This window comes from Mustela erminea, chromosome 16 (genome assembly GCF_009829155.1).
Source record: "Mustela erminea isolate mMusErm1 chromosome 16, mMusErm1.Pri, whole genome shotgun sequence".
Lineage (NCBI taxonomy): Eukaryota > Metazoa > Chordata > Mammalia > Carnivora > Mustelidae > Mustela > Mustela erminea.
The window spans coordinates 41170581-41194975 of record NC_045629.1 but is presented as its reverse complement, the minus strand read 5'-3'; positions in this window follow the sequence as shown (position 1 = coordinate 41194975).

Genomic DNA, 24395 nt, shown 5'->3' with positions numbered 1-24395 from the left:
ATATAATTTTTATTTTTGTTTCTCTATAGGTGAAATGACTTTTTCATCTGGATTCTTTTAGGAATTTTTTTCTTTACCTTTGATTTTCTGTTTTTTGTCAGTGATATGCTGAAGTGTAGTTTGGCGGGTGTTATTCCTATCTGGTGTTTTCTGAAGTTCCTGGATGTATGTTTTAGGTCTGATATTAATTTGGGGGAAATTCTAAGTCATTATTGTCTCAAATATTTCTTCTGTTCCTTTCTTTCTGTTTTCTCCTTCCTGTATTCCTATCATGGGTATGTAACACATTTTATAGTTGTCTTGTGGCCTTTGGATATTTTGTTCTGTTTTATTTAGCCTTTGTTCTCTGCTTTTCTGTTTTCAGAGAGTCTATTGTTATATCTTCTATCTCAATTTCTTTCCTCAGACGTAACCAATCTATCAATAAACCCCTCAAGGGCATTCTTCATTTGTATTAGCTTTTATCTATAGCCTTTCTTTTTGTTTCTTCAAAAAACTTTCTTTCTCTGCTTACATTGTTTTGTGTACTACCTATTTATCCATTAGAGTCTTCAGCATATATACCATTGTTGATTAAAATTCCCATAATAATAATAATAATATCCAATATCTAATAATAATAATAATCCCAAGATTCCTGCCACGTTGGGTGCTGATGCTTGCTTTGTGCCTTCAGATTGTCTTCTTTACACTTCACTATGCCTTGTCATTGTTTTCTGATAGCCAGACATGATGTATTGGGTAAAAAGAACTACCAAAAACCATCCTTTAGTAATATAGTGGTGAGATGTGGAAGTGGGGGTGGGAGGACATTCTATAGTCCAATGATTAGGTCTCAGTCTTTGAGTGACCCTGTGCCTCTGGTTTGTGAACTTCATAAGGGATTCTCAGTTTTTTCTCCACCTTTAGATGGGACAGGTTTGGCTAGAACGGGTTGGAGTTGGGTGTTTCCCTTTCTAAGGTCAATTATAGGCTTCGACAATAATCCAGGCAGCTTAAGCTCTGGTTAACTGGTTTCCACTGAGGGCATACCTTATCCAGAAGAACAGGGTGCTCTGGTATATTCCAAATGGTTCCTCCCCACTCATTCCCCAACTGGTAGCCTAAAGGGATTTTTCTCTGATACAATATGATATGGAAACCTGTTCAAGTCCCTGGAGGTAACTGAACAATACTGTGGGCCCCAGCTCCACCCTATGACCCTCTTTCTCTGGAGTTTTAACTCTCAATGTGGTCCACACTAAGCTTCCAGTAATTCATCTATCATAGTCGGGTTTTCTAGCCCCACTCTGGTTCCCATGGCAGTTTCCATTCATGAGTCTCTGCTCTGCACAGCTGTTACTCCCCGAATTTGTCTGTTGGTCTCCAATCTTGGAACAACATTTTGCCCTCTATCCTCCCCTTTTAAGGATTGAAGAAGGGTTGCTGATTTTTCAGGCTTTTTCGCTTTTTCCTTGTTAGGACAATGCAGTGATGTCCATGCGCATTCATACACAGAGCAAGACTGAGCTACTTTTTGAAAACCTGGAAAGTTTGACATCATTAATATTTTGACAATATATTTCCTTTACGTATTTTTCTTAGTTTTTGTGTTCATTTTACCAGATTGAACTAAATACTTTTATTCTATCACTCTATTTATAATTTAAAAGTAGTTAAGCCTGTTCTATAATCAAAATGAATTAGGCTTCCATCCTGTGTGAGATGAGAAATTTTATTCCCATCACTCTCCTTACATCCACTAATTCTCTATTTTTTTATTTATAGAATACAGGATTTAGACAAGATCATGATTACAAAACTAATGATTTGGTGCAATCTATTATCTTTTCTAAAATAATATCTGATAGTCACATTAAGCTTTAATACCATTTTAGAAATAATTATTTAGACTTAACTGTTTATCCAGTTCCACTGTTCATTTTTAATCTCATATAATAACTTTCCCATTTTTAAAAATTTTTTATTTTTTTCTTCTGTTAGTCAGCTGGAAAATATCTTCAATTAACTGTTTCAGGAGATGTATGTGGGTGGTATACTTTCTGAGTCCTTGCGTGTCTGAGAATGTCTTTCTGCTGCCTTATTATAGAAACCACTGGGGACAGAATTCTTGTATCAAACCTGCTCTGCTCAGAGCTCTATGGATGACTATTACCCTGAGCAATGCTCCAGGGAAAACTAAGAACAGCCTGTTTTTGGTGTTTAACAGTAACTCTAATTTTTTTCTATGTCAGTACTTGTAGCATATTTTTTTATTCTTGAAAAATAAATCAGCATATGCCAAGGCTCTTTTTGGTTCCATGTAACCTTTTCTTAGGTTTAGATCTGTGACTGAATCTTTTTTTTTCATCTCAGCAAAGTTTTCTTCTACTTTTTCCTTGACTATTACTCAGTATCATATGATCTGTTATTTCTCTATGAGGTTATTAGTTTGCACAGATTGAATCTCCTGAATCTGTATTTTGGGTTTTATAGTTTTCATCACTTTCCCTGCCTGCAAATTTTGGAAAGACTTTTTTAAAAGATTGTATTTATTCATTTGACAGAGAGAGAGCACAAGCTGGGGGAGCAGCAGGCCGAGGGAGAGGGAGAAGCAGGCACTCCACCAAGCAAGAAGCCCCATGTAGAGCTCAATTCCAGGACCCCAGGATCATCACCTGAGCTGAAGGCAGACACTTAACCAACTGAGCCACCCAGGGACCCCTGGAAATACTTTTTAAGTTCATCTCTTCTGCCTCACTAATTTGATTTTCTTCAGTATTAATTCTGCTATTGACTGACCTCATCATGAAATTCAGTCGTAATTCAAAATGGACTTCAGTGTTTTAGTTTAGTTTTGTCTTGTTTATTTCCATTTTTATAGGAGGAGGTCCATGGTTACCCAGTATTGACTCATTGAAAAATAGAAGTTAGGAGACTGTTCCAACTACTAGTTCACACGACTGCTAGAAACCTTAATATCTAGGTGAAGGCAAATTATATTTACTGTGAAATCACAGTAACTGTTTGGAGAACCTGCAGTCTTGGCTAGAAAGGGAAGGAGTTGAGACAAGAAACAGCTTTAGCAGGGCAGACACATTGCTCCTTTGTTCTTTTCTGTTCTAACATGGCCACCAGCTCAGGAGCAAACAAACTGAAGTACTGTCCCATCCTCTGTCCTTCTTAAGTCTTATGAGGGTCCCATTGGTTGCCTGATTTTGCCAAATAAAAACATAGCATGACCAGGCAAGTTTGACTTTCAGTGAAACAATGGGGTTTTATTTATTTATTTATTTATTTATTTGCATATGTCATAAATATTGTGTAAAGTATACTTATACTAAATAAATAAATAAAATTAAAAATAATAATAATAAATAAATAAAATTTGTTCTTTACCTAACAGTCACATTTAACTGTGCATCTTGCATTTTATCTGGCAAACCTATCCATCAGCCACAGTTCACTTTTGCCCTTTTTGAGAAAGGAGGTGTTAGAAGAGGGCCCTTCCAGGACTCCTTCTAAATACTAAAATCTTTCAGAAGATTGCATGATACTTCCCTCCAGGTCTTCTCACTCAGGCCCTATGTGAATTCTACCTGGTAGAAACCCCTCGATATTTCATATCAATGTCAGATGTATATAACATATTATAGGTTCCAGAACTGAACTGTTGCAAGTTTTCCACTGCTTTTACACTGCAGTGGTAACTTCTGTAGGATTCTGGAGCAAGAGGCTTGTGTACTTGAGGGGAGCAGAAGATCTGATGAATAAAGGGGAAGTTAAATGCCTGTGCTTACACTGTCACTGTACTAAAAATTTTGTCATGTCTAATTCAACTTTCCAGAGCTCCCGTGCCTAGTCGTGAAGTGCCGTATTAAAAAATGGTTGTTAAATCGAATTGGACAGAATGAGTTATGTGGTTGGGTAAACGGAGCCATCTTAGGCTGTAACCAATTTAATAGACTGAGAATAGCTTTTCCCAAACTATCCCCTTAGAGATTTATTTTCCCATCCCCTCACTCTATTCTGTTTACTACCTTACCACTTGAGCTCATCTACCCCTCTGGGAAGTTAATAAACCAAAAGAAGATAAATGCCCTATGTGAAACTGCTTATCAATAGAAAGTAATCATACTAACATTTATTGAATATTTAATATAGACCAGGCACCAGGCTAGATGTTATATATACATTAGTCCATTTAGTCCTCTCTACAGTCAATGGAATACATATTAACCCAAGTGAGGAAACACATACCTAGGGACATTAGCAGACTTGTCACACAGTGAGGCCACACACTGAGGTTTGAGGGTATTATCATTATTTTATTTATTTATTTATTTATTCATTTTTACTCTGCTGTATCATTTCAGGTCTTTATTCTCAAATGCCTCTTATAAAAGCAGTTGGGATTTTGTTTGGCCGGCTCATCAATTATTTTGTCCTTTAATTTATCCGAGAGAAATAACTGAGCTTGGGGATTAGTATATGCTGCTGATTTCCATTAGCCGAATCATTATGCATACCGCCCCTGCAACCATGTGCAGATAGCCATCAAAGCAACTTTCTCTTTCCTGTACTTGCTAACGTTTTGTTCCCATTTGCAGAGGTTCTTTTACCCAACCAGTAATTCACAAAGCATCAAATGGTAACTTTATGACCTCAAAAAAAGTAGTGAAATGTAGAATTCAGAAGGAAATATAGAGCTAGAGTATGGCAAGAAGCCAGTTCCCAAAGCATAGTAGATCAAAGGAAAATCCCTAGTACCTGCTCACGGCTGGAAAGATCATAATTGTGTCGCTTATTTACTTTATGCTCTGGTGGTTCATGTTAATTACAGAAGATCTCCTGCAATTTCCCACTAGGTGTATCAATGGCTCACAATGTCTCTAGTTATTTCTACTGGAGAGAAATGACTTTCCAATGCAGTCACTGTGTGCACCGTGCATTATTATTGTCACTTTAGTTTGTAATAAGACAGAGTATTTAATTCACACCTCCACTGTGAATTCCAGTGTAACCTGCTTGCTATAAAAATTTCTTTTTTTTTTTTTAAAGATTTTATTTTATTTATTTGACAGAGAGAAATCGCAAGTAGATGGAGAGGCAGGCAGAGAGAGAGAGAGGGAAGCGGGCTCCCTGCTGAGCAGAGAGCCCGATGCGGGACTCGATCCCAGGACCCTGAGATCATGACCTGAGCCGAAGGCAGTGGCTTAACCAACTGAGCCACCCAGGCGCCCCTAAAAATTTCTAACCATAACTTCCGCTCATTATTAAAATGAAAGGTCATGAGTAGTACTACCTAAAACCAATAAATGCTATGTAAACATCCTCATATAATTTCACCAAACCATTTCACTTTTGATACTTCTCCCTGGGCCATCTCCTATTTGGAATCTCAGCCTCATATGGACAAATTGTGATTGTTTTGTGAAGAAGACAAAGTTTCAAAGACAGTACGAAAATGAAAAACAAAAATTACTAATTGAGTGCTTACTACATACTTAATGCTTTCCATGTGTTATTTGATGACTGAACGGAACTATGAATCATGTTCCATTGCTCCCTTTTACCCAGTCCAGGAATGGAAGATCAGAGAACCTCTATTATTTGCTAAAGTTAATGTAGCATATAGATTATCTAACTCAAAGTTAATATACCTCTGAAGTTCTAAGCTTTTCTACTTTAACCACAACCTCAGTTTCATTTAAGTACAAAATTTTGTTTTCAAAAGTAAACTACTAGTTTCCTAATGTGACTATTTAGTGTCTTGCATTCATATTAATCATTCTTAATCTTAATTTAAAAATATTTATTGGATTAGCTGACTTGACATGGATACACTTGTAAACATAAAGGAACCACTTTCTGCAATTTACTGTTTGTATAGCAAGGCAAAAATCAGGCAGAAATTTATCTAACCAGTGCAATTTGTTACACTGAATCTTATAAATACTAAGTTAGTTAGACTCAAACTTGGGTTAATGGTAATTTTTGTTTCTCAATTTAGATCAACAATCAACCACATAGAAATGAAAATACCCAAGGAAAGAAAAACCATGAGGAGTGTAAATAAAGGACGATGGAAAAGCTCAAATTATTTTTCAGTTCTATATTTGTGGCCAGAATTATTTCCCAGGTGACCAAAATAAGAAAAGGATTCAAGGTTCATCATGTTTTCCTTGAAACAGGGAGACCACAAGAGACTGAGATGAGCAGATGTCCATTCCTAAAACTCAAATGATCCTTCTCAGAAATTAGACTCCTTTTCTTCAGTGGGAGGTGGAAAGCAGTTAGCCAAACCTTGAAGTTGATGTCACAGAAATGCTACATATAAATATAAATTTGGAGAGACATTCAAAGCAAAGCATGTGCAATTTTAGCAGAAATGACTAAATTGTAAACCAAGGTGAGACAAGTCCGTAAACTCAACAGTTTAGTTTTCTAATCCATGTTTCATGTTTTTCTTTGGTTTTATACATACAATATGTAGTTTTTATACAGAGAATGGGATTCTAAACCAACAGACATAAAATATTTATAATTTAAGTCGAAAGCAGTATCAATTAGTCAATAATAACACAACAGTCTCTTTCACCTACGGAAGACTTGAACACTCAAATAAAAATAGCAGCTCATATTTATTAAGCACTTAAAATGAATGGGGCCTGGCCCAGGCAAAATGCTTTGCGTGCCTTTCAGGGCACTCCTACTGTGGGCTAGCCACCATTTCAGGATTAATGGGGAGAGAATGTTCTCTTTTAAAGCAGCTAAGTGAGGAAGCCACCCAGCCCAGCCGGGCCGGAGAGCTCCTCCCTGTGTGTGGAGTGGCACGGTATCAACACGCACCGGGGCAACTCCACGCTTATACAACTGGGCTTAATAATAGTAAATTGTCCAGTTCCAAAAGTGGGTGTCTTAACGGGTCAGAGACAATGTATGAGACAGAGCAAAAGCAGAACTTAGATTCTGATTCACAATTAGAGATTCTGTTCATGTGTTGATGTGCCCATTCACTCATTCACATGTTCAGTAGGTATCTGGTGAGCATCTTCTACCTACCAAATGGAGGTGATGAGGATAGAGCGATAAAGATGCCACAATTTCTATTCCTAAGGAACTCCCAGGCAAGTTAGTGGAAAAGGCAAACACCTTACCAACGAGTCCCAGGAACACGCAGGTGCAAAAAGGTACAGGGTATGAGGTAAGAAGGAGTTCAAAATGGCAGAGTATGTCAAAGGAAGGCAGAGCTGGGTACGTAGACAAGGAAGCAAATATTATTTCATAAATGAATCAGCATCCAGAAAGCACTTGGACATGAACCAGCGTGACATAGCTTGATGTCTCTAAATAATTTGGGTGAAGAGGGCAGCATGGGCTGAATGTGACATGATTTCCTACAGGAACAATCTAAGCTCTCTAATCAAACAGTCTCATGTTTTATCCTACTGGATAGACTGATCTAGTCCAAACCATACTATCATATTAATATAATGCCTGACTCTTTAAAAGGCCTGAGACCAAAATATCTGTTTTGTTTTGTTTGTTTTGTAAAAATGATTCCACAAACATTAGGTGCAAAGGATACTGGTCTGAGGAACACAGCAGGTGCTAAGCCCCAAGATGGAAGTCTTTAAGACAGGCATGCTGCTGCCCGCCCCCACATTGTAGAGTCATAATAACTTTGCCCAGTATTTCTAGAACTATCATAGTCTTTACATCTGGCATTATGCATAGGAAAGTATAAATTAGAGGGGGGAAATGAAGCTCTAAGACAGGACATTTCAAAACGTAGTACATAAACCACTTATCTCAATATCATCAGCTTTCTCATCTATAACATGGAGACATTAAGAATACCTACTTTCTATACCTCATAGGTATGTTTTGAATATCAAATGAGATAATAGATATAAGAACACTCTCATTGTAAAGGGCTCTATTTAGCAAGGATAAGTGTTTTACAGTAGAAGAAAGTGGTTGTGGGCAAAAATTGTGTGTTTCCCTCTCCAAATAGAAAAAGTCCTTCTTAGATGGTTGGAATATGTGAAAGGATAGCTAGATACTAAAGGTTAAATGACATATAGCAGAGGATTCCCAATAGCATTGTCATTTTCATCTGAAGGTAAAATAAAAATAAGAAGCCCTTTGCCTCAAGGTCATCCCCTTATACTGGGAATATACCTGACTGGAGAATAAGAACATGTGGCCTTTGATTGACACAGTTTTGTGAGCACTGGAGAGATACCTGAGCCCGAGGGCACAGTGAGTTCTGGGAAAGCTTGAGTGTCCTGTCTTCTCAGCCCAGGCCCATCTTTCTATGAGAGAGAGTTGAAACAATTTTCTCCCAAATGCATGCATTAGAATTGTGAGAGTATTTTTATTAAACATGCAGAGTTCCAGGCACAATCTGCACATATTACAAACAGCTAGATGGCCTTGAGCAGTTACTGAACTTTTCTTCTTGACTATCCTCATCCAAAAAATGGAGATAACCATAGTATCTGTATAGAGATTGGTTTAAGAATTAAATGGATTTCTTCTTCTTTGTCTTCTTCAGGTTATGATTATTTGTATAGAGTTCCTTCTAAGCTATTGAAATTTTATAAATGGACTTTAAAAATCTTATTACCCTTTATTTTATTTACATTTTGAAGAGTAGAGACTTTCCTATTCCATCATTTGCTTCCAGGCAACATGGAGACTATTAGTTTGTCTTTGTCTGCATAGGATTTTAAATCTTAAATGCAAATCACGGGACCATCTTTAAAAGCTGTTTTAAGATAATTCATAGTCAAGTTGTGGTTCCCTTCTCCCTGCCACATCTCAGATGTGTGCTGTATCTCTCTGGATAATCACAGGTCAGGCTCTGCAATCTGACCTGTGCAGGGCTAGAATGTTTCCCTGAGAAGTAAGAGGTAATTTGACCTAATTTGGCTTGAGCCTCTCATGAGCTGAGATGAGATTACCAATTGAGTCCAATTATGGAGGGTGATGTGGTGCTTCTGACCTACAGTCAGCTGGAGATTCAAGTTAGATCATCTCACCTATGAAATTTCCCCGAAGTCGTCCAGATGATGACTTTAAATGCTAATTACTACATGTAGTCAAGGCTCTGATAAAATTGAGAGCATTTTGACTTATGATGAATATTAAGTAAAAGCAAGAACAAAACCCAGTAGGTTTAAAGGGTTTAAACATGCTCAGAAGGTTTCGGCACAAAAAGAAAACGGCAAAGTCCTTCCCTTTCAATTGTTTCTATTTCGACTCAGACACATTTTCTCCTTATTGTTGCCAATGATGCTATGGTATAAATTGACCCAATTCTGTCTCAATCTGCAGCCTTTTATTTTTTTATTTTGAAAAAAATCCATCTTCTTTGAGAGGCAGAGGCAGAGGCAGGGCTGGCTCCTATATAGGAACTTTGAGTATCTAGGGAAGTCCAATGTGAGCAATGTAGAATTTGAGAGGCAGGACCAGTCTCAGGATAGCGCTTCGTGGATCTATCTAGCTGAAAGCACGTGAAAGAGGATCCAGGGGTAGAAACCGAGAGTTTCCAGCCTTAGATTCACCCTACCCCCAAATCTGACCCTTTAGATCATGTATTCAAGTATAAGAGATGTGGCATGTCCCTGTGACGTGAACTTGGACACGGCTTTCTGGCCAAACTGAAATCAATGAAAGCTCTGAACTTTATTGTCCTGTAAATGTGGTCAATGACTTAACTGTTCTAAATTCCAGCTTTTCTAAAAGTGGTAGTTAAAGCATTAATTTCTCATACAATTTTTATAAGTACTGAGTTAAACATCTTGCACAAAGTGAGTGCATGATGTGTGCAAAGAAAACCATTCTTCTTTTAATATGATTCAGGAGACCAGGATTTGAGTTTGGTTTTGCCATTTTATACTCTTGAGCAATAACTTTTCAACCTCTAGGTCTCATTTTCCTGTCTTCAAAATGGGATGGGAAAGCTACATTAGTGTTTTCCTTTGTCTTTCTTTCTTTCTTTCTTTCTTTCTTTCTTTCTTTCTTTTTTTAGAGCGAGAGTGCAAGCAGGGGTGAATGGGGGGAGAAGGGTAGGGGTGTAGAGAGGCAGAGAAAGAAAAGATTCCCTAAGTAGACTCCACACTCAGAGCTCCACTCAGTCCCATGTGGGGACTCAATTTCATACCCAGATATCACGACGTTCATGAGCTGAGCCAAAATCAAGAGTTGCTTGACTGACTGAGTCACCCAGGAGCCCAGCATTAGGATATTTCTATTTTAAGGAACCGTCACACACTACAAAACTGTTCAGGGGGTGTGACTCTGGTTTTCTTTCAAAATATATTTTAAAAACTATAATAAAGAAATATACATATACACACACATATATGTATATATATATAAAATACTTCTGTGTTGTACCACATTGATAGAAACTAATAATATGTAGATGGTTCACTCTGAACTTATAAAACTGATTTATCTAGTGACCATATTAAATAGTGGGGGTCCCCATCAGGTTGCATTTGAAGTAGGGATCCATTGTCCTACTAAAACATTATGAATGTCTCAGAGTTCATGCACTCTGAGGATCCACGTGGTCTATGACTCTAAATGATTGGTTTTCTGAAATTCAATGGAATAAAAACAAATACAACTATTCTTTAGCATTCCTTTGATGTGCTAGGTGTCTTGGTGTACCGAGAGACTTTCAAAAGCTGGTATCTTCAGCATTTCTCCCAGTTGTAAAACAAATGCTCCACTAGATTGCTTTGGCTGGCTGTTTGGCTGTTTAGTCATACAGAATATATGAGATACGGTAATTAATGAAGCAACACCTTCACAATGAGAAACTGGAAAAAAATGTGGACTTTAGATGCTTTTTCCTGCCTTATTAAAAATGAATAATAGTAGGGGCACCTGGGTGACCCAGGTGGTTGAACACCCAACTCTTGGTTTCTGCTCAGGTCATGACCTCGAAGTAGTGGATCAAGTTCGGCTGAGCAAGGAGCCTGCTTTGGATTCTCTCCTCTCTTCCCCTCTCCCATTGCCCCTCCCCCCCCACTCACACATGTGTGTGCTCTCTCTCAAATAAAATAAGTAAAATCTTTTAAAAAAATGAATGATAATAGTATGAGGACCCAGTTTCAATCCCCAGCACCTCCACCAACAAAATAAATAAATCATCATCATCATCATCTGGTGATGACAGCCTCATCACTGTTCTATGGAAACTGCAGTCTGAGCTTCAGAGCAGGAATTACTTTTTAAAATACTCTGGCCCAGGCTTTCTGGGTGATAGTGATTATTGTCATGTTCCATGTGCACACGAGGGACAAAGGGTTTGCATGACTGCAAACTCTGTTTCAGAAACATTTACTTATATCCAGCCAGTTGCTTAACTAGCACAAAAGGAAAACAGGATTGCCATTCTTAGTTTTTGTTTTTGTTTTTATTTTTGTTTTTTTAGCGGAAATTCTTTAAGAATGAAGTTAGTCTTCCTCCTAGGGACTATTTTCATAAATCAATCTGTGGTTGAGTCCCTATGGAAAAAATATTACATTTATGAACTTTTTTCTACACTTTTTTGTTTGAAGACAAATGTGATTGATTTTATAAGACCAATTGTTTTATCAGATTAGTTTATTGGATTAGTCTTCTAAGATCACTGTGATTTATTTGTTTTCCATGAAGTGTTTATGCAAGTATTTTATTGTTGCTTATCCTTATCCTTGTACAATTTTGGAAGGATGAAGAAAGCATGGTAGCATACAAGTCAACATTTAATTATGACCTTAGGTGAAGGCATTATAATTTACATGAGAAAGACACCCTTGATTCTTACAGTTAATAGTCACATCATGGACTTTTTAAAGTAGTGGAGCCTAAATGAGAAACAAGGTGAATTGTATTATGTACTGGCCTGTTCAACAAACTGAAATGCATGAAGGGGTATTGAGTTCTCCAATTTAAAAGTAAGATACATTTTTTTTTCCCTTGCTTGCGTTTTACATTCAAGCCAGCAAAATCCTCCACTGACCTAAAAGGTAATAAATCCATTAAAACTTCTTGTTCAAAGGTCAAGGAAATCAAATTTAGTTTCAGTCAGACACTCATTAATAGTAAGCTAGTTGCAGTGTATATTGTGAAGGAATTGTCCATGTTGCATTTAGAAGGTAAAGACTAAGAATTTTAATTTTTTAATTTCTCTAGGAAGAAAGCTCCCTTCCAAGGTTCAGGGTTGAGGATCCATTGGGTACAAATACAGGGACTACTTGCTCTAAGCATTAGCTTCAAAGAGTAGGTCTGTCTTGTTCTCTGCTCTATCTTCTCTGCCTTATGCAGACCCAATCCTCATAACCATAACTGCTTGTGGGGTGATTGGAGAGAGGACCCTGAGCTGAGCGGCATGACAGCAGAGGGGTAAAGACTGTGCATTTGGGAAAAGAGCTGTGTGGACATTCTGACACTACCAGTACCAGCTCTTTGAATTTAAGTAAATGACTTGGCTTTTCTAAGTTCATGTTACTTATTTGTAAAATGAGGATGATGATACCTATTTCTGAAGACTGCTAAGGATGAAACAAGAAAGCCACAATAAAGAGCCACAATAAAGAGGATAGCCAGTGCCTGGCACATGGTGGATGCTCAACCATCATTTCCAGAATGTTCTCCAGGTAATGAAGCTGCCATAATTTATCATGTTTTCTGGTTTTCTAGTACCTTTTTGCATTTTAAAATTATACTGAACTAGTCACACTGTTCCAGGCCAAACAGAATTCTCTCCTCTCATTTTTAGGGTCTGCTGATGATGCCTGTCTAATACGATAATATGATAATAATGTGTAGTTAAATACAAGGTACTCCTCATTCCACAAGCTTTCAAGTTTCCCTAAAATGTGAGGATCCTTTGAACATCATGCATTCAATCAATAAATGTTTCCAAAGATAAAACAAATATACTATATATCAAAATACGTAAATAAACCTACAAATCTAGAACATTCTTATGAAGGCCCAGGGTTAACATAAGCATGTAACTTAAGACTGAACAGCTGTGTTGGGGTGCCTGGGTGGCTCAGTATTTAAGTGTCTGCCTTCAGCTCAGGTCATGATCCTGGGATCGAGTCCCACATCGGGCTCGCTGCTCCACAGGAAGCCTGCTTCTCCCTCTCCCACTCCCTCTGCTGTGTTCTCTCTCTCACTGTGTCTCTCTCTGTCAAATAAATAAACAAAATCTTAAAAAAAAAAAAAAAAGATTGAACGGTTGTGGAGACAATACTAGGTGTTCTCTGCTTCTGGGGATATGGTGAAATCTGGGATAGAAGAGGGAAAGAATGAAGGATTGGTACATTCCAGAGAAAAATAAAGTAGAATAATGGATTCAGCCAAAGATGCTACAGGATACTGCCATTCTCTCTCCAGGTTCTTCTACATGAGACCTTGTCAGGAAGTTTCTTCTAGGAGATACATGAGATTCTAAGAGCCCCAGCTGTTGAGATGTCCAACTGTGAACAGAGCAACTCTATCAGTATCTCCAACTTGTGCTCCATAGGCCAGGCATGACCAAATGATGAAAACAACATTATTCTAAAGATAAATAACTTCCTTGAGGTAACCCTTCTGTGTCATTTTGCCTAGGACCATCTTGGTGTTAGGCCTGCAAGTCCCATGTCCCTGGACAGCCATAACTTTTAAGTCACGGCCCTCCACACATTTCTGCCTTGATCTGTCTTTCAACATGACCACAGAATATGAGCCTACCCCTTTCCAACCATGCTTGCCCTTGTACTGATACCTTCACATGCACACAGAGGGATTGGGGCAAATAAATACAGACAGGACTGCACATTTGTGGTGAAAATTTTGATTGCTTAACAGAAGGAAGAGATTTACTTGGAACTTTAGAAATACAGACACTCGCAGATAGGGGAATGGTTTGACCTGGACCTCGTTCTCTACTCATAGGAAGTACACTTTAGGAACATTGGGGAACCAAAGCTGGATATTTTTGTATATGTGCATGTGCATACGACACTTGATCTGAAATGTATTTTTACATCATCGGTAAACAATAAAGACATCATATTACAAATGTGGTATTTAAAGTACATTACTGCAAAAGCTTTATAATGTAATGTTCTTTTTTTTATTAAATTAAATTTATTTATTTTCAGCATAACAGTATTCATTATTTTTTCACCACACCCAGTGCTCCATGCAATCCGTGCCCTCTATAATACCCACCACCTGGTACCCCAACCTCCCACCCCCCCCGCCACTTCAAACCCCTCAGATTGTCTTTCAGAGTCCATAGTCTCTCATCATTCACCTCCCCTTCCAATTTACCCCAACTCCCTTCTCCTCTCTAACTCCCCATGTCCTCCATGCTATTTGTTATGCTCCACAAATAAGTGAAACCATATGATAATTGACTCTCTCTGCTTGACTTATTTCACTCAACATAATCTCTTCCAGTCCCGTCCGTGTTGCTACAAAAGTTGAATATTCATCCTTTCTGATGGAGGCATAATACTCCATATGTACTACATCTTCCTTATCCATTTGTCCATTGAAGGGCATCTTGGTTCTTTCCATAGTTTGGAGACCATGGCCATTGCTGCTATAAACATTGGGGTACAGATGGCCCTTCTTTTCACTACATCTGTATCTTTGGGGTAAATACCCAGTAGTGCAATTGCAGGGTCATAGGGAAGCTCTATTTTTAATTTCTTGAGGAATCTCCACACTGTTCTCCACAGAGGCTGCACCAACCTGCATTCCCACCAACAGTGTAAGAGGGTTCCCCTTTCTCCACATCCCCTCCAACACATGTTGTTTCCTGTCTTGTTAATTTTGGCCATTCTAAGTGGTGTAAGGCGATATCTCAATGTGGTTTTAATTTGAATCTCCCTGAGGGCTAGTGATGATGAACATTTTTTCATGTGTCTGATAACCATTTGTATGTCTTCATTGGAGAAGTCTCTGTTCATATCTTCTGCCCATTTTTTTATATGATTACCTGTTTTGTGTGTGTTGAGTTTGAGGAGTTCATTATAGATCCTGGATATCAACCTTTTGTCTGTACTGTCATTTGCAAATATCTTCTCCCATCCGTGGGTTGCCTCTTTGTTTTTTTGACTGTTTCCTGGAACCCTAGCCACATTTTCTGACTAAACATGTTGCTTATTGCCACTTAAATGATTTAGTGGCAACGCCTTTGTCCTCTTGGATGAAATCTGTATACAATTTCCTGGAAAAGAGGATAGAATTAGCATGGAGATGGATCTTTGATCAAAAAAACATCTGGAGAAACTGGTGAGTAAACAAGCAAGGCTATTCTCAGATGTGGTGTCAAGGAACTAATGACTTGGATTTTTTAGTTGCCGCAATGATCAGACCCCATCCTGTGAACGGGTTTAGGTGACTTTAACAAAGTGGACCTAGTTTTAGTTTCACACCATTCTTGTCCGAAGATTGTCTTTATTCTCATATGTTTACAATTTTATTATTTGTAAAACCACTCAAGAATGTTAACAGACTCTCATTACCAGAACCACATTTTGGAGATGTGATTTAACATGTAGCACTGGGTTGAATAAATTTGATGATAAGGTAGCCAAGAATTATTCACTCAATCAATTATGCCTAAATTGTGTGCAGTATGAAGCTCCAAATTACACACAATGCGTACCAATCACTTCTAGTAAGCTTACTACAAAATATAAATATTAATGATTTTGGTGGAAGGTTACCCACTTTCATATCGTGGGACCCTCTTGAAGAATATACAAATTTATATATGTCATGCTCTTTAGTGGTGTTGTCTTTCTCAAAGAGGAGGATTTATACAGGATGACAGGGCTCTGGGACTTTTCTGACTCAAATGCCAGTGGTGTAAAACTCCCCTTTGGAAAGAAAATGTTAGCTACCATGCAATATTCATTTTGCACTTTCCAAAATGCTGGAAAATCTGTGCAACATACGAGCAGCACAGGAAGTAGCGGGAGGCAAATTTCGCGAAGCAACAAGACCACACATGAAATAGACTATGACATAATCATTCATTTGTTTATTCATTTCACAAGTGTATATAAAGCATCTATTACATGCTTGGCACCATACAACACACTGGAATGATCAGAAAATATTTTTTCCCTAAACAGCTTGTGTTTTAACAGAAGAGATGGAGTTTTTTAATGATAAATGATTTTAAAAAGACATAGATTAGTGTCTATGAGATTTCAGATATTAAAGAGGAATTTTTCCTTCCTCTCTCCCAACCTCCCACCTGAATTTCCTTCCTTCCTGCCTCCCTCCCGCCCTCTCTCCTTCCCTCCCTTCTTTCTCTCCTTCCTTTCTTTTTCATGTTCAGTGTTTGGGGAAGGTTTATTAGAAAGAGTTTCAGCTCTGTGATGGTAAGACAATGTTATATATATATATGTTAAAACATTCTGAATAAAACAGATATACAATGAAAATAAGTCTCAAATTTCCTTCCCTAAAGCTCCTCTCTTTGCCAGATTTTTGTGTAGCCCATCAGATATTGAATGCATGGACAAACATTTAAATGCATTCCTTCTTTTTCTTTTTATATACATAAAACTACCTTATATATGTGGTTTTGTCTTTGCTTTTTAAAAAGTTAATATATTTTACAACTTTAAGTATATTTAATTAATACAATTTTAGTACAGGGAAATTAGTCTTTTCACCATATGTGCTACAAATATTTTCCCATTTGTCATCTGTCTTTTGACTTTGTTTAGATATTTTTACCATGCAAAATTTAAAATATTTTACTCGGTTGAACTTATCAATTTTTAAAATGATTTTTTTATCTTTTTGGTCCTCTTTGTAAAGCTTTCTCAAATCAGGGGTGAAAAAAATAGATCCTCCCATGTGCTCTTCAAATGCTTTAATAGTTTCACTTTTTTTTTTCCAAATTAAACTCTCCTCCAACTAGAATTAATTTTGATGTAAGACTTCAATTTAATCCAGTGGTTTAGCCACTGGACTCAATATCAGTTATATAATAACTGATCTCTCTTTTTTCTACTGATATGAAGTGCCAATAATGGTAGTTTGGGATTTTCAGAGAAGGACAGGACAAAACATTAAGCAAAGGGAATAATATGACACAAGGAAATCTGCATCAGTCTTCTGAACCCTAAGTCTACATCCACTGCTCTATCTCATCATTTTCAAGAGAAAACATCTCTGAAAATAAAGACCACTACTACCACTCTGGCCACTATCACAATGAGTCTGTCCTCCTTATCTTCCAGACATAGGTAAACATTTTTCAGGCATGATCACACTCAATTCTCCCTTCAGCTAGGTAAGGTAACTGTCTCCAATATCAGGGTAAGGAACCCAAGGGAGTGAAAGGTTAAGTAACATTCCCAGGAGACTCCTGGGTGGCTCAGTCAGTTAGGTGGTTGCCTCCGGATCAGATCATGATCCTGGGGTCCTGGGATCGAGTCCCCCATTGAACTCCTTGCTCAGCGGGGAGCGTGATCTCCTTTTGCCTGCCACTCCCTCAGCTTGTGTGTTCTCTCTCTCTGACAAATAAAATAAATAAAATCTTAAAAAAAAAAAAGTAACTTTCTCAAGACCAAACATCCAGTAGATACTGTAACATTCACCTGAACTGACCAGACAGTTTCTGTGCTCTTTAGCCCTAGGATGTAGCACACTTCCATGGTCTCACCTGAACAGAAACTCAGACTTCCCCTGAGAACATTTGTTTCCATTATGCCCTTTTGTGGGATGATTGCTCATTTTCCAATATGGCAGGTGGAGGAAGATGGAACTCAAGACTGGAAGCTGAGAGGTGATTTGAAGGCTGCTTCAGGAGTTCAGAACATAATGTTCAAAGTCTGAACTAGACTAAAGGACATGTTTCTGAAATACAGAAAGGGTGAAAGAGGCCACATTATTTGTTGAGTAGATGTAAAAAGGGGAAAGAGGAGTCAAGGATGACAACTTAGTTAAAAGGACCAGAGAGACAATGCTGACATTAATTTAACGAAAACTCAGAAGGATAATCTGGATTTCAAAGAAGAAAAGTGAAGGTAAGTTTAGTTTTGTTTTTTTTTTTTTAAGATTTTATTTATTTATTTGACAGAGAGAGAGAGAGGGAGAGCAAGCACAGGCAGACAGAGTGGCAGGCAGAGTCAGAGGGAGAAGCAGGCTCCCTGCCGAGCAAGGAGCCCGATGTGGGACTCGATCCCAGGACGCTGGGATCATGACCTGAGCCGAAGGCAGCTGCTTAACCAACTGAGCCACCCAGGCGTCCCTAAGTTTAGTTTTTGATTGGAAATAACAAGCAGTTTCATAGGCAGCTTTACAGAACCGTGAGACCTAAAGTAGATATTCACCCTGGGGAATGAAGCTTGGGAAATCATTAGTAAGTAGGTATAAGTTGAAATTTGGAAAGTGAATGAGAGAGAATGAAATGCAAGAAAAGCTGAAGGACAAAGACAGAACTTTGGAGAACATCAGCATTCAAAATGTGGCTGGATCCTTTCAAAATTCATAGAGAGAAAAATAGAACTTGGAGAATGTAGTGTCAAGAAGAGTAGAGACCCATAGAATCAAATGCAAACAAATTCAATTGTTTCAATGGAAAACACCCTTTGGTTGCAATTATGAGGTCATTGATGACCTTGTTACAAATAATTTCAATAGAGTGAAATGGAGTTGAACTATTTATGAGAAGTAATGTTGAGGTGACAGTATGGATTACTCTTTTAAGAATTTTGAGAGACAGGGGTGCCTGGGTGGCTCAGTTGGTTAAACGTCTGCCTTGGGCTCAGGTCATGATCAGGGTCCTGGGATCAAGCCCTGCATCAGGCTTTCTGCTCAGCGGGGATCCTGCTTCTTCCTCTCCCTATACTACTCCCCTCCACTTGTGCTCTCTCTCATTCAGTCCCTCTCTAATAAATAAATATAATTTTCAAAATAAAATAAGTCTGAGAGACAAATGATTGAATGGTAACTCAAGAGCAATGTGAGATCTGGAGGTTTTTTTAGAATAGAAGATACTGGAGCACTTGTATTGGCTGAAAGAAAGGAGCTAGCATAGCAATACATGAAAGGTAGACTCCAATCATAGAAGACAGAAGAGAGAAGGCCCAAAGATGCAGGTGGTGTGGGGAGACTTTAAGATTGAACGAAATGATACCCTGATGGGTGTAAGGTAGATAAATTTATATACAGGGAAATTGATGACTTGAGGGAAATTGGAAAAATTCACCCCTAATGTCCTTGGTGTTCTGTTGCTCACTGCCAGATTGTTAGTAAATTTTTTGTTATATTGTGATTTTGTTTTTTAAGTATTTCTTCTTCAATGTGGTGGCTTTAAGACATGGCTAAGTCAAATACCTCTCCCTTGTAGTTGGCTTGATGTAACTGACTTGCTCCTAATGAATAGAAAATGGTAAAATTGTGCTGTATAACTTCTAAGACCAAGTTGTATACACAGCTTCCAACCAATTCATTGTTTCTTAAAAAGACTGCTCTTGGAACCCAGCTACCATCCCCTAAGTAATTTCAGGCCACAGATAGAGGCTACTTCAAGTGTTCCAGCAGACAGCCTCAGCTGTGGCCCCAGTTGTTAGCCAGCATCAACTCCCCAAGTGTGAGTAAGGAAGCCATTTCAATGATGCTACCTCCAGCCACCACCTGACCACAACCACATTAGAGACCCTAAAAGAGAAGCGTCTAGCTGAGCCAAGTCTACTCCATCACTATTACAGAAAATAATAGTAAGTGATGGTTGTTTTACACCACTGCAGTTTGGGGCAGTTTGTCCTGTAGCTATAGTCAGAACACTCAGCAACTGAATTAAGCTTCAGAGCTGTATGGCCAATAGTTATTTAGATGTAACATATTTTATTGATTTATTTAATTAATCATGTCCCCCATGTTACCCTTTCCCTCATGATCTTTTTTCACTCTGATGGTATACATACTGAAGTTTCTTTCTTCCCAGAATGAAATGTGCATCCCTGGATACCTGATAAACACTTAAGAGGAAGGATTGGACTTTTATAGAATTCTAGACTCAAACTTATTTTCTCTCTTCATTTTCTAGTATACAGTTTTGCAAATGAGAGTTCTGATTCCAGCATTATTCTTACTCCAGAGTAGTTGATGTGTTTCCTCTACCTTCTCATAAGCCTTGATATTTAAAAACTTCTTCAGGACACGCATAGATATTCCTTCTGCGTGGTATGCTCTCCTCCGGATCTTTTCATGGCTAATGCTTTCTTGCTGTTCAGACTTTATAGAGAATGTCACCTCTTTTGGAACACCCCTGCTAACATCCTAGTATAAAATGGTTTCACTCAGTCATTGTTTATCTCATTATCCATATGACTTTGTTCAGAGATTTTATTGCTGTTAAATTTTTGTTTGTCAATTTATTAATTTTATCTCTTCTTTTTAGAATAGAATATCCATGAAGGGAGAAGTTGGTCTATCTTGATTATGGTGGTATCTCTAATGTATCTGGCATATAGTAAACATTGAATAAAATTTTTGATAAAAAATGAGTGAGTGGGTATATTTGCTTTATTTCATTTTACTGCCAAATAACCCATAGGCTTTTCAATCTGAAGACTTGAATCTTTTCCAGCCCAGCCTTTTAAAAAAGCTATCTTTTGATTGTTTATTTTTCTCATTGCTCTTCTCTCCTGGAATATGAACACTGGACACAGTGGAATTCTCCTCCATATCTCCTAAAAGTTTTTCCTTATAGTTTTCATTTCTTTTACCCTAATTTAGGTACTAAAATATTTTCTTGACTTTACATTCTTTAGAAATGTCCACTAACATATTCAGTCCTTTTATTCATTTAAAAAACTTTAGTGCTAATTTCCAAAAATCCTTTATTTTTTCTGAGTGCTTTTATTGAATCTTACTTTTGAGTTATGAATTTGGCATCTTTTGAATGTTTGAAATTACTAAAAAAAATTTAAGTTCTCTTTTCTGTATATCTCTCTTTCCCCAAATTGTCTTCAGCTTTCTGTTATGTATTATCTGTCTTTCTTGGATGTTTGGTGGTCTTTGTTTTTTGTGTGTGAATTAGAAATCGAAGGAGGAAGTTGATTAGTTCATTGACTGGGTTGTGTTTCCTCCAAAGTTGTGTAGTTCCGCGCCACAAGCAGATCTTTCCCTGGGATGAATCCTTGCCACTGCCCTGCTCTTTGTACATGTGCTTCTGAGATCTGAGTTGCTGAGAAGCTTCACTGGGACAAATGGGTTCCATACAGATAGGAGTATTCCACGACCGATTTGTGCCATGGTTTTATTCTGCTTAGTACACCTAATTCCATCTACTTTCCCTTATACACCTCAAATGCCTTTTGTCTTCAAATGGCAATGACCTACATCAGTAGATACAGATACATAAGTAAAGATATGTAGGGAGATGTCCATTAAAATTAAAAAATATATTTAAACATATTTTCTGTCAGTATCAGTAATACATTAAACCCTGTAATTTTCTTTCCAAATAACTTTGAGTCTGTTTTAGTATTTTTCAGCACTGTGGTAATTTTTTTCTCTTATATATCTTTTCTGTCATTTCAGTGGCACTCTGGGAAGGAGGGTGGGGAAAACATTTGTCAAGTCAACCATCTCTATCTGAACACTACACCTTCCAGATTTGCACTCTTATTCTCAACTTCGTCAGCCTTCATGTGTCCTAAACTTATTTCAATCTGGTTTCTACCCCCAACAGTCTACTAAGGCTTCTCCCTATCATCCCCAGGACTGATCAATCATCAAAATCTGTGTCAATGTGCTATTCTGCAAGTCATGCTTTTCCTATTTTTGAAACTCTTTCCTCTTTAGGATTTTGTGGCATTATTTTCTTTTGTTATTTTCATAACCTTTCTTTCTCTGTCTTACTGACTCTTCTCATCCACTACTAAACTCTTGGATGAAGTCATGGAACATGTCCAAGTTCCTCTGCTGATGAGTCATTCAACCCACTCACCCTCAACTCTCCTCACTGATCTGCATACAAACCCTGCCTATTCTGGGTGGTCTCCTTATGGTCCCCTAAGTCTGCCATGTGTATTCCAGACTCTGAATTGGCTTGTGTCATGCATCCTGCATGAAATACCTGCCACCTTGACTACCATTCCTACCTAAGCTTACCCGCCCTTCAAAAAGGAGCCCAATTCTCCACCCTCCAGGAAACAATTTCTTGCCAAACCCAACACAGTGTCTTTGAATTCTTTTGGCTTTTTTAGTTGCATAGTCTAACTATTATTTTTATTTTTATTTACCATAAACACCCATTTATCATTATTACCTCTAAATTTATATTTCCCTTTCTTGGTTAATTTCTTGAAGAGCAGACTTTGTGATGTACAGTATTTAAAATTCTCTTCCCCCATATATAATCTAGTAATTTGAACAGGGAAAGAACATTGCCATTGAAAGAATAAGTAAGAAATCAATTAATCTAGTAACTAGGGCTAATTACTTCTTGGCTAGGACAAAAGAGGTGAAAATTTTAGAGTTAAGTATCAGGTCCAACTTAAATTGCTGCAGGTGAAAAGTGTTAATAGCATTTTAATAACGACTTAATAAGGAAAGCACATTAGCCTACTTAACAGGGTTTTAAACAGTTAGCATCTGGGTGGTTTTCTGTTTTCTGGTTTTTGGCTTTTTTTAGGTTCTTACTTTCCTAGGGAGCATTGGAGTATCAGAAAAACCATTCTGCGTATTTGACACAGCTGGGTTCCAAGAGCGATGCTTATGACCCAAACTTAATGAGGATTTCATAGCTTCATAAAATCGTACTGAAAAGGAAAACACCTGTTAGGTCAGCTACCCCAGATAAGAATGTTTCCATGCACACTTTCTGGGAGATAAGTTGCTATGAGTACTCATTGATTCTGGCCATAATGTTTAAAACGATCAAGATTTTTGAAACTCCTTTAAAAATTTTTTTGGTTTCTCAGCTTATAAAACAATAAATCCTTTGCAAAATTGATTGAGAAGTTAGAAATCCTTTTCTAACTTTTAACTCTGATTTATCTATTTTCTAATATATATTTCTATAATTTAGAGATATGAACATTGTATTTATATATTATCAGGTGAGATATTAAATGAGGGGAAATTCAGATAATTTCTAGAAAATATCTTTGTAAAAAATGATATTATGCTGTCATCGAACTGAACTCCATTTTCAGGCTTTCTAAGAAGCTATGGCCCAAGCATTAGACCAGTTTTGTTGGATATCTTGTTTGGAAGCTGGCCACATGTGGCTAACGGTGCCTATTGGACTTTATACAATAAAATAAGGGGTTCAGCTGAAACTGCCACACAGATAGGCATTTTCAAAACAGTTTCTTCTACTTAATAAGTTCTCCTTATTCATTCTGTAGAATTGCTAAAAAACATCAATTGTTTTCAGTGGAAGAATATTTGTATCAGGGTCTTCTTGAAATTTGCGTAATGGCATTTGCTCTTGTTTATGATCCTGAAATCTACTCAAAGCCAAGAGTAAAAGCTTTTAAAGAGATTATCACAAATTCTTGGAAAGAATTTATTTTTCTTTCTACAATTACAACTCAGAAATGTTATTAACTAGTGAAATGCTATTATAGTGAGATACAGTGAAATATCATGATGCAAATATTTGTTGCTGCTTCTGATCTTTGGAGTGAGATGAGTGTAACATAGGCCACCTTCATGCTGAAGTTCAGTTAACAATATTAATATGGAAACCTCAGTTTCATCCTGTGTTATCAGTGTACATGGGTTCCATATTAGCTTTAGTTGTCTGAAAAATCAGGTAAGGTCTTAAGCACCAAAACTGCCTTCAGTAATTTTCTCTAACTCATTGCTTTTGTTCAACAGAAAACACTGAACAAATTTTAAATATATTTCTCATAATCCATCGATGTAAGCAAAAGTTTGTGTAGTCAGAACTATATGAGAACTCATTGCGTCTGGGTATAATGTTTAAAAGGATCAAGATTTTTGAAACTCCTTTAAAAATTTTTTTGTTTTCTCAGTTTATAAAACCACTAATCCTTTGCAAAATGGATTGAGAAGTTAGAAATCCTTTTGTAACTTTTATCTCTGATTTATCTCTTTTCTAATACTTTCTAGAATTTAGAGATATGAATATTGTGTTTATATATTAACATGTTAGATATTAGATGGGTTCATCATGTAAAATGGGTTGGCAAACCATACTCCAGGGCCAAATCTGGCCTCTTGTCTGTTTTTGTAAATAAAGTTTTATTGGGACAGAGCTAAGCCCATTCATTTACATGTTGCCTATAATTATCTGCACTCCAGCCCAGCAAAGTTGAATAGTTGTGACAGAGATGTATGTCCCCTAAGTCCTAAAATATTTACTATCTGGTATTTATAGAAAAGCTTGCAAGCCC